The 11,394-nt window shown below is 49.1% G+C and overlaps 1 protein-coding gene across 2 annotated transcripts in view; it reads right to left on the reverse strand.

The window, feature by feature from the left end:
* FAM3D (FAM3 metabolism regulating signaling molecule D) overlaps positions 1 to 4,313 on the reverse strand; it is a 36,998-nt gene extending 32,685 nt beyond the window's left edge. For both annotated transcript variants that reach the window (XM_041762242.1, XM_041762240.1), the window contains exon 1: positions 4,018 to 4,313. The gene's annotated coding sequence lies outside the window, so the exon portion shown is untranslated. The remainder of the gene's footprint in view (positions 1 to 4,017) is intronic.
* Positions 4,314 to 11,394: the final 7,081 nt, after the last annotated feature.

Below are 11,394 nucleotides of genomic sequence, written 5' to 3' on the forward strand. Positions count from 1 at the left end.
CCTGGGTTTGGCTCAACCGTTGGTAGTGGAGAAGGAAGGCTTCCGTAGGATAAGAGAGAGTTCCTATCATTCTGTCCTCCGTTTCCACCCATCAGCCAGTGTGCTCCTCAGGGGCAGATTCACCAACGCCCTGCTTGTTTAGCAGGGCCCAGCAACCCGGCCCTGGACTTTCCTCCACATTTACCTGACTAGATTATTATCTGAAGTTGCCTTGCTCAGTGCCTGGCTCTCAGGAAGCAACCAGTAAATGGCAGCTCTAGCCATATTTGCACCTTCGGGTTTGCAGAGGCCTCATCTGGCCTGGGGATTTCAAGTTTACATAATATGGTGGTTGAGTGGGGGGTTTGAAGCCCCATCTGGATTCTGTGGACACAGCCCTTTCAGCTTTGGTTTCCTTATGTGGTTATCACAATCCCTAATTTAGTAAAAATTAAATTTGAGAATACACCCCACTCACAGTACCTGTTATGGAGGAAATGCTCTATAAGGACAGTTGTTAAGCAACTAGGCCCCTTTGTGCTCTGCTTGGGGTTGCCCCTGTGCCCTCCTCCCTACCTCCAGAATGAGAGAAAAGTATGCTATGGATCTGGAATGGGTTCCTCCAGGCCCTGATGGAGCAACAGGAGGAAGGAGGAGGTATCTGGCCAAACATGCAGCCTCCTTCTCCTCCCGTAGGCATCTTTGGGTGCATTAGCCTGAGAGGCCAGTTAGTGCCATCAGAATTTCTCTTTGCTGAGTCTGGCTGTGTGTCACCAGTGAGGACTACTGTATCAGGAGGGGACTGCCTGGAGCGTCTGGGTTCATCCCCTGAGCCATGGCCTGCTGTTGGCCTCTCTGAATCACTTCAGCAGGTCAAGCATGACGAAATTCACCTCAGACCCAGTGGGCAATTCTATTCCTTTCCATCAGAGAGAGCTGGGTCTTGGCCTCTGTGATTAACAAGATGGCGGCCTTCACAATGACGTCAATGGGGTTTTGGGAAGGCTTTAGGAGATAAATCTTCCCCAGAGCCATGTGGGATCTACACATCTCTGAAAGAGAAATAATCTTAATAATAATCATAGTTATGAGTCTAATAAGTACTAACACTGTTAGTTGGCCAGATTTGAGCCCCGTGTCCTTTCACTTAATCTTCCCAAGAGTATTGTGAGGCAGATTCTTTCATTGACTTCATGTTACTGGTGAGGGGCTTAGAGGGATTAAGTGGTTTGCCCAAGGCCACACAAGTGGAGTAGCTGATGCAATATTGTAACTGTGATTAGGGATGGTTGGAGCCGGACTGTGGTGGACACCTGCTGCTTGGGTCATCTTTCCAGCACCCATTCCCGCTTTATCTGGTGCTCACCCAGATTTTCCTTTGGGAATCAAACTCCCTTCCTGTGTTCCCTGCTGTGCAGTTGGCTAGGGATGGCCCCAATCCTGGTTCCAAGCGTGGCCATGGGGCCCAGGCCTAACTCGATTTCTTGGTCACAGAGATGGGCAGGCAACCCATGCTGAGAAGATCACAGCCCTCCCAGGGGTCTTGATGGACTTGGCAGGGAGGAAGATCTGCCTTTCTGCTGAGGTTGCTGACTAGAAATGACTTAAAACTTGATGGGTATCTGCCACTGTGTGGGGAGACTTTGCCAGAATAAAGCAACGTAGAGGAAAGGATCCCAGAGATGGAGTCGGAGTCCTGAGATATCATCGAGCCCCTAGATCCAGCTCTGTCTGTCAGAGGATCACTGGACCTTTCCAGTAAGTGAGCCAATATAGGTCCTTTATTTGTCAGCTGGTTTGAATTTTTTTTTTGTTACTTGCACCCAGAAGAGGAACCCCTGATACACAAGGATTTTCCCATTTTCAACCATAGTTACATCCACAGACAGGTGAGTAAGTTGCCCAAGGTAACACAGCAAGAAAAAGGCAGAGCTAGGATTCAAACTCCAAAGGTGGTGCCCTCTCCACGACCTCTAGGCCTTGGGGAGCAGACCCTGGCATTCCCACCTCTGTTTCCCAGGGCCTCCCAGAGCAAGCGATGGGTACTGACCATCAGAAGTGTCTGCCCTCTCCAGGAGGCCTATGCTGTGTGCTGGGGGGCCAAGCTAGCGGGGACCTGCCACCCCCACACAGGCTGGCCGCTGCCCACCAGCAGCTGCGCCCGGTCTGCCCAGCAATATTAGACACGCTTGTCTCATCCAAGGAGGAATTGCCCAGCCTGAGCACCCTCACCCCAGGAAATAACCTCTGCTCGGCAGGCTTCCAAATTCCTATTGGAATGCAGCTTCGGACCGTGTAAAGGTGGAGGTGAGCTCAGAGGGAGGGGTGTAGATGATGGCCAGAAGATGGAACCCCAGTGGCAGCTGCCCCTCCTCCCAGATCAGCCCGTCTACTGGTCCTGGCTTCAGGTAGGCAGTGGCCAGCCGGAAGGGGGAGCCGGGAGGTGCCCAAGAGCAGACAGACAGACTGGAGCAAACCCTGGGGAGAGCCAGACTCTACCCCGCAGCCTGCTGGGCCTGGGTAGGCGTGAGCACCTTGCTGTCCTCAGCTCCCCTTGCCAGCTCCGGCCCTCTCCCTGTGGGACTATTCCCCCCTCTTCCCTGCCCCTTCTCCCATTTCTCTTAGATTCTGCAGTGTGCCAAAAGCTTACCCCCCCCTCCCTAGCATTCCTCAGCAAGTTTAATCGAGAAGTCTGTCCTGATGCCTACCTCCTTTATGGTACGTGTCCGAAGTGTTCTTGAAATGACTATTTGTGCAAATTGTTTTTCACTTGATGGCTAGAGCCATACTTTTTTTTTTTTTTTTTTTTTTAGATTTTATTTATGACAGAGATAAAGAGAGACCAAGCATGGTGGAGGGAGGGGCAAAGAGCTAGGGAGAAGCAGGCTCCATGCTGAGGGCAAAGCCTGACACAGGGCTCAGTCTCATACCCCTGAGATCATGACCTGAGCCGAAACCAAGAGTTAGATACTTAACTGACTGAGCCACCCAGGCACCCCCATACCTGTTTTTTTTTTTTTAATCCTGTCTTAATCATTGTATTCTTATTTAATTGACATGCAGGAAGTGCTCAGTTAATGCTCTCTGAATGAATCATCTGGAAGGGTTCTCTCGCACCAGCTCTCTTCCAGCCACAGACTTTGGATCAACCGCACGAGAGAGGCAGTGCTGCCTAATGCTGGGAGCATACATTTTGCAGTCACATTGCTCAGGCAAGCTATTTAATCTCTCCATGCCTTAGCGCCCCATCCAAAAAATGGGAGTGATATGATGCCTATCGCATAGACGTGATACGAAGATTAAATGTGTTATTATATAGAGAGCACTTAGCCCAGAGCCTGGCACATGACAGATGCTGTTTTATGTGTTTTTGTGATTACTATTTTAGATGCCTAGACAGGGAACTGCAAGGATGGATGGGGGATAGCCAGACTTGCACTCCCATTTTATAGATCAGAAAACTGAGGTTTAGTGAAGAGTAGGGACTGGCCCAAAATCACACAGCTAGAAGATCTCTCAAGACCACGTGCCTTTGTTGTAACTTTTCAGATCATTATTTTCAGAGAAAAAGGAGATTTGGGGCCTCTCTCGTTTATTCTTTTTTTTTTTTTTTTAAGATTTTATTTATTTATTCATGAGAGACACAGAGAGGCAGAGATATAGGCAGAAGGAAAAGCAGGCTCCTCAAGGGGAGCCTCATGTGGGACTTGATCCCAGGACCTCTGGATCACGACCTGAGCTAAAGGCAAGCACTAAACCGCTGAGCCACCCAGGCGTCCCTGTTTATTCCTTAAATATTGGTGTGGCTCATGGGTGATTTTTCAAATGTGTTTTTTGAATGAAGAGATGAATGAATGAACGAAAGCTGAGGGGCCCCTGTGGTGTAGAAAAAAAGCCTGCAGTGTGGGTGATCAAATCCCTGGCTTGCATGCCCTGCACCTTTGCTCCTTAATCTTCTACCCACCCCACATCTATTTTCCTTTCTCTCAATAACGTGGACCCAGATGGATAGCTCTTTCCATGCTGGTAGAAACATACCTGAGGGCTCAAGTCTCCGGCTTCCCTGCTTTGATGGAGAAGATGAAATGTTCCAGCTGGTGCCTTGGGGTCCCTGACCCAGCCAGCCAGCCCCCTGGACCAGCTGTTGTGAGGGGCCAGCCTGCTGGTTCTCTGAGGGGCTGGGGCCTCCCAGGTGGGCTCTGTAGATGCAGCAGGCCCAGAGGCAGGGACCGAGTGGCTCATGGGCACCTCATGGGCAGGGACAGGCTAGCTCCTCCTGGTTCTGCCCTGGCTCTGCCCTTGTGCAGAGGAGCTTGCCATAAACTCTCCCTGCCCTGTTAAACAATCTTCCCAGGAAGGAGGAAATTAATCCAAAGGAGGAAATGAGTCCAAAGTCTTGCCTGGCTGAAGAGCCACTTAGAGCCCTGGCTTAGGGGGGCTGTGAGCGTCTCTTCCCCACAGAGCTCTCTGGCCTTGGCAGGGGAAGTTCGGGTGGGGATTTGAACAATTTAATGAGGAATGAAATACCACAATCGTTGCTTGAGAAAGGGAAACAAGACACAATATGACACCCCCCCAAAACAAACCAACTCCCTGCTGGTGCCCTTTCCAGGCCCTGGGCGTGAAGAGGGAGCAGTCCAGTGAGTGAGTGAAGCCACCTGCTTTGAGGTTCTAGGCCAGGGTGGCTGCACTGGAGGAAGTAGGCAGGAGGTGAGCCTGGGGAGGAGACACACGCTGTAGGTGGGGGAGGTAAAGGCAGCTAAAGACAGTGAACCTGGATGATGGACAAGGGGCCCTCTTGACCAGGCACAGGAAGTGGTCTGGGGAGAAAATTCTGGATTTGGTCTGGGGGACGAGTTAGAAGTTGAAGCTGGAGAGAGGAGGGCAGGAGGGAAGGGAACAGAGAAGCGCCAATAGGTGGTAAAATTCTCGCACAACAGCAAATGTAGTGTTGATTGCCATTCTCTCTCCCTGGGACTGTGTCCCCCACTCCCCTCCAAGCAGCCCCAGCTTTGCTACTACTCATGATTCTCATTTCCAAGAACTTTTCCCTTTAGGGCGAGTTCTTTCCCAGTAGGCACTGCATTCCACGTGGGCTCGTTGTGGGGTTGGGGGGTTGGTGTCTTCCTCTTTGCTGGCAGAGGGTGTTGCTGTAGTTGGTGATTTCTACCTCGACTGCTTCCAGAAAGGATGTGCTGCCCCCCTGGGATGAATATCCAAGGACATGAGGTCAGAGAGCTGGTCAGAAGATAAAGAAGATAAAGGCCTGCTGTTCTGGCGCCCACCAAAGTGGGGGTGCACTTTCCTGCATCCTGGCTGGTTTTAGGCCTGGCCTCCCATCTGGCCCTGTCTTCGTTTTACTCCTCTCCCCTGCCTGGACGGATATGCCCATGGCTGGTGTCTTTTCCTCCTTCAGGCCCGACCTTCCACGTCAAGGTCCTCTCCCTTCCTTCCCAAAGTAAACAAATGAGTTATTGAATTAAAATTGTGGTGAGTTCTGGGAAGGAACCTGTAGCAGCGAATAGCAGAAAGCAGGAGAACGTCCTCCAGCAGCTGATCAGCCGAGGCCTCTCCGATGCTGTCTTGTTTCCGGGCTGCGGTAACAAACCACCAGAACCTTAGTGGCTCGATGCAACATGCATGTGCTGTCTCATGGTTCTGTGGGCGACACGTCTGACGGGCCTCACTGGGGTAAAATCCCGGTGTAGGTAGGACTGTGCTCCTTTTTGGAGGCCCCAGGGAGAATTCATTTCCTTGCTTTTTCCAGGTTCTGGAGGCTGCCTGCTGTCCTTGGCTCATGACCCCTTTTTCCATCTTCTAAGCCAACAGTGTCATATCAATGATCCTCCTTGGGTCACCTCTTTTTCTCTCTTTTCTGCTGCCCTCTTCTACTCTTAAAGGCCCCTGGAGACATTGGGCCCACCCAGATACTCCAGGATACTCTTCCTGTCTCAGGGGCTCCTCATTACCAACCTTCATTCCATCTGCAACTTTAATCCCTTAGTTATGTAACTAATGGCACATGTTTGCAGGGCTCTGGGTTTGAGGAGATTGGTGTCCTCGAAGGCCATTATTCTGCTAACATCAGGTGCAATCCTGTTTCAGTTTCTCTGTAGCACTTATGACGGCCTGAAAAGATATTTCTTGAATATTTGTACACTTGTCATCTGTCCTGCTTTACTGGAAAGTGAATCCCATGAAGGCAGGGTTCTGCTCACTAGAACAATGGTTTGTGCTTGGTGCCCAGCACATGCTCAGTAAAGGTTTACTGAATGAATGAATGAATGAATGAATGAGTGAGTGCCAGCTTATCTCTGCATTGGTGTCAATATGGACAGCACCAGTCTGGAGGCCATAAGCCATGACCCCTACTCTACTCAGAGCAGTTGTGTGACCCCTGGGCCTTCCCTCCCCCCACTCTGGGTCTCAGGAATCCTTGCAATAGCTCTGAGAGGAGGAGAAGGCCCAGGAAAGTCTGTCTCCTCAAGGGCTTCAGGCCTTGGAGAAATTACTAGCCGTCAGGAAATCATTGCTTCATTTTCTTTCCAATGGCAAAGCCCTCAATGAAGCATCAGCCTGAGCAGGCCTCCCAGGGAACTTCTTTCCAGTGTTCGCTCAGAGAGGAGTCCACTGGGTCTCAGCACTGGGGTCCAGTCTGCAGTGCAGGTGGAGAGCATGGGCCCTGGCTTATTCAGGCCTGACTCTGCTACTGACCTGCTGGATGCCCTTGGCCAGTGCCTTCTCATTTTCAAGCCTTGATTTTCTCTTCTATGAAGCGGGGTAATCCTCATGTCACAGGATAGTTATGAGAATCTGTTTGAAGAACCTGGCCCATAGTAGATGCTCAGTAAACTCTGTGATTATAATTACTTCTTATTAGTATAAAAAAATCTTCTGTGACTTTGATTTTTTAGGTGAAAGGTCTGGGATGCCTTCTCTCTCTCTCAGATGACAATACTGCAGGAGTGGGGGTCACTGAATCCAAGCCTGGATTCAGGGTTTGGTAAGAGGTCTTCAAAGTAAAATTATTGGTGTGTGACAGTTGATTCATTTCCTTGGGGACTGTTGGTATCGAAGGAGGGGATGGTCACCATCCCTCCCATTGCTGAATGGTTCAGGGCACTGTCTCTACTGCCAGCCAGCTGCATGTCCTCAGGAAAGCAACTGTAACTCGATAGCTTATTAAAAATTTTTTATTTATTTATTCATAAGAGACACAGAGAGAGATGCAGAGACACAGGCAGAGGGGGAAGTAGGCTCCCCGCGGGGAGCCCGATGTGTGACTCCATCCCAGGACCCCGGGATCACGACCTGAGCCACAGGCAGATGCCCAACTGCTGAGCCACCAAGGTGCCCTGTATTTTTAAAATTTAATTATAAAAATAATACAATTCCATCCTGGAGATTTTGGAAAACACCGAACAGTATAAAGGAAAAAATATCCGGCAAGTATAACCTCTCTTGGGAATGACGTTAATATTTTGGCCTATTTCCTCCCCCTGATTGTTGAATGGAGCTCCTCATGTGTATCCGGTTTTGTAACCCTTCTCTTCACTCAGCATTAGAGCTGAGGCATTTCCCACGTCACTGGAAACTCGTGGACTGATTTCTTAATGATTGCACACTCTTGCATGTTACAAAGCACCACCTTCATTTGCCCTCCTCGACTGCTGGGTGTTTGATGATTTCTGTGTGTGGGGGTTATACATACACTGTGATGAATTTTTACAGGTACGTCTTGTGACCTTCTCCTCCTCCCAGGGCTATTGCAAGGATTCCTGAGACCCAGAGGGTGCACCTTTTAAAAAATAGAACCAATAATTTCAGCCTTCCTGCCCCACAAGGTTTTATGAAACAAAAAGAACATGAATCTCAAGGGGGCTTTCAAAACCATGGGGGAAAAGAGCTGTCCACAAATAGAAAGCCGTGTTCTGAGCAATGCCTTTTTTTTTTTTTTTTTTAATTTTTATTTATTTATGATAGTCACAGAGAGAGAGAGAGAGAGAGGCAGAGACATAGGCAGAGGGAGAAGCAGGCTCCATGCACCGGGAGCCCGATGTGGGATTCGATCCCGGGTCTCCAGGATCGCGCCCTGGGCCAAAGGCAGGCGCTAAACCGCTGCGCCACCCAGGGATCCCACTGAGCAATGCCTTTTTAAGGGATGTGTATGTGTATGTGTATGTGTGTGTTCCTAAAAAGTAGGGGGGATTAGGGGCGCCTGGGTGGATCAGAATAATTCCTAGCACAACCCTCCAAGGGAAGTATTATTTTTACCTACAACTTACACTTGAGGAAACTGAGGCATAGAGCATATAAGTAATTTGCAAGTGGGAAGTTGGGAAGGGACACATGCCACCCACCCATCTGCACCTCTGAGAGCTGTGGGGTCAGCAGCCTTCTCAGGGGCTCCAGAACACCCCAGGCCCCCCAGCACTTCCTGAAATACAGCACTTTTTAAAAATCGAACATGGCCCTGTGTTCCTGGCAGGCAGAGAAACTAATCTGAAGATTATTTCCCCAGAGCTAGGGTAGCTTCTGAATTAGAATGTTTCGCTCAGAGAGGAAAGCCCAGAGGAGCAGAACCTACCCCCGGCATGTCTGAGATAAAATGCAGAGCTGTGTCACCGTGTGTGTGTATGTGTGTGTGTATGTGTGTGTCTAAGTGTGGGTGCCCAAAAGCGTGTGTCTGTTTCTTGGGTACCCATGAGCATGTGTGCGTGTGTGCACAGGGGTATACAGGTGTGTGTGTTTGGTTCACTGTATTTTGCACTCTGTATTTAACCGTCTGGGTGCCCAAAGATAAAAGAAGTGGTTTGCTAATGCGATCAGTGTCCACCAAACCGATCTTTCCGGTTCTAATCTTCGAGAAGAAACTGGACCAGGACCTAGGCAGGGATTCCTGTGTATTCCCCTCAGCACTAGATCGCCAGCGGTTTTTCACAGCTGCCACGGGCCTTGGTAACAAAAGGAAGTCAGGTGTGTGTCGAAGCCAAGGGGGAAAGGCACGAACATTACTATGCCAAGTGGTGGCACCGGAAACTACGAATAACTTAACACTTTTCCTTGCCCCTTGTTAATCGACCAAATCCAATGTGGCCACGTGTGCCTGGTGCCTCGATCTGCTGTGTAATAGAATCAGCGCCTTGGCGTGAGAGGCACAGCTAAGCTTAGAATACTAATAGAGTTAGAGATTCTGTTTGCAAGCATTAATAATTAATTCCTCCATTCATTTAGTGCTGCTGCTGTTTCTTTAAACAATAGCAACAGCAAAACGTGGGAATGGAAGTCTTGTCGACCATGCTGGGACCAGTGTGGGGAGCTGGCACAGAAGCTCTTGGCCTTGGAGGCCTGGCCCATGGGCAGTCTGGCCAAATTGTGCACAAGTGGATCACTTTGTGGGTGGGAGGGGGAGGGCCATGGGATCAGGTTCGAAGTCTGACATGGCTCTCACAGAGCTAGGATCAGCGTGTCCCAGAGCTGCATCCCTTTCTGGAGGCTCCAGGGGGAAATTTGCTTTTTTCCACTTTTCAGAGGCTACTTTCTTGGCTTGCAGCCCCTTCCTCTATCTTTGCATATCTTTCTCTTTTTAAAAGGCTTTATTGGTTTATGAGAGAGAAAGAGAGACAGGCAGAGGGAGGAGCAGGCCCCATGCAGGGAGCCCAACATGTGACTCGATCCAGGGACCCCAGGATCATGCCCTGGGCTGAAGGTGGTGCTAAACCGCTGAGCCACCTGGGCTGCCCTCTCTGACTCTTTCCTTTGCTCCTCGTCTCCCACTTTTAAGGACCCTTGTGATTACAACTGGGTCAACCTGGATAATCCAGGATACTTTCCCTATTTTAAAGTCAGCTGATTAGCAACCTTAATACCATCTGCAGTCTCCATTCCTAACGTATTCATAATACCTAATGTGGGAAAAATAACTTTGAATGTTTTAGGAATTAAAAGGTAATGCTTACTCATAGTAAAATATTCAAAGTGGTGCAGAGGTAGTAAAATAACCATTTAAAGGCCCACTTTCACCTACTCTCCAAGATGGATCTACTGTTCAAAGTTTCTAAGTATCCTTCTAGAATATTCTATGCACATACAAGCATATATATGTGTGTCTTTTTTGTTCTCTCTTTTTCTTTCCATTTCTCTATTACTCCTCACTTTTACCTGCTGTCCAGGCAGCCATCCCTCAATCCACTCATCCATTCAGCTGGCATAAAGTTTACTCCACACCACAGGTATAAGAAATGTCATATTTCTTTTATTTTTCTAAATCAAGTTAAATCTTACTCCAAACCACTTGTCAGGTGGCGAGAACTTCAGTATTAACCATAATTCAACTTCAGTACCAGCCATAATTCTGGAGCTCCCTTCATCTTTCCTGGTTGCCTAAAAAAATGGAGGTGGGGTGGGGCTTAGTGATGTTGTGGAAACAGGATCTGGCCTCTCCTTTTCTTTTCACATGGTCACAGATTTCTAAACAGTATTCTGCAAAGGATTTCAATTAAACACTGTGAAGACAAGGACACATATAGATGAAAGGCTGCAAGAAATGCAGCAAAGTACAAACAATGCTGTCTCTCAGAAGTGGGATTATGGTGATTTTAATTTTCCCCTTGACACAACTCTTCCCCCCACCCCTTACATTTTCTACACCTAGTAGATTGCTTTATAATCATCATAATTAAATTTATTGTCGATACTCTGTGTTTCTCTCCCCTGGCCTTTCCTTTCAGTGGGTGCCCCACTCCCCAAGACCATGGAATCCTCCTTGGGTAGTTCCTCCGTGGGTGGGGTCTTCCTTGGGTGGAATCTTCGTTAGATGGGGACACATGTTTAAAAAGTAGATAAACGAATTGCAATGCAAATTGAGGCTGCCCTGCTTTTTGATGCTGTGGGGAGGACTCGGGTAGAGCAGGGAATCTGATCGTCCGGAGAGGAAGCAGCTGGCCTTTATGGCCACCTTATCACTTTTCTATTGGAGCTCACAGCTATTGTCCTTTCATTCCAGAGGAGAGGGCTCACCCTTCTCAGATTCCAGGTAACCATGCTGGCTCATACCTGCCCTTCTGCTATGGGGTCTGTCTTCTACAGTGACTGTGGGGGAAGAGGAGGAATCAGAAGTGCAGGGAGTCACTGCATGGGGAAGGTGACCAGGAGCTTCCCACCCAGGGGCTGGGCTCTGAGTGGGTGGGCCAGTCAGGAGGTGGCTGGTGGGTCTTCTCTTAGGGCCAGCCTGGGGGAAAGCAGACACTGAGCACATTTGGGAGTTTTTTCATTCTGATTGTCTTCAAGCACCTTTGGAATGGGACAGGTAAAGTGGTATGATTATCCCTTGTGTCATTCACCCATTCAGCTGTTCACCCATAAATACTCAATGAGTACCTTCTCTGGGCTAGACACCAAGCTGGGGCCCCCCGA

Source organism: Vulpes lagopus, chromosome 7, assembly GCF_018345385.1.
Source record: "Vulpes lagopus strain Blue_001 chromosome 7, ASM1834538v1, whole genome shotgun sequence".
Taxonomy (NCBI): domain Eukaryota; kingdom Metazoa; phylum Chordata; class Mammalia; order Carnivora; family Canidae; genus Vulpes; species Vulpes lagopus.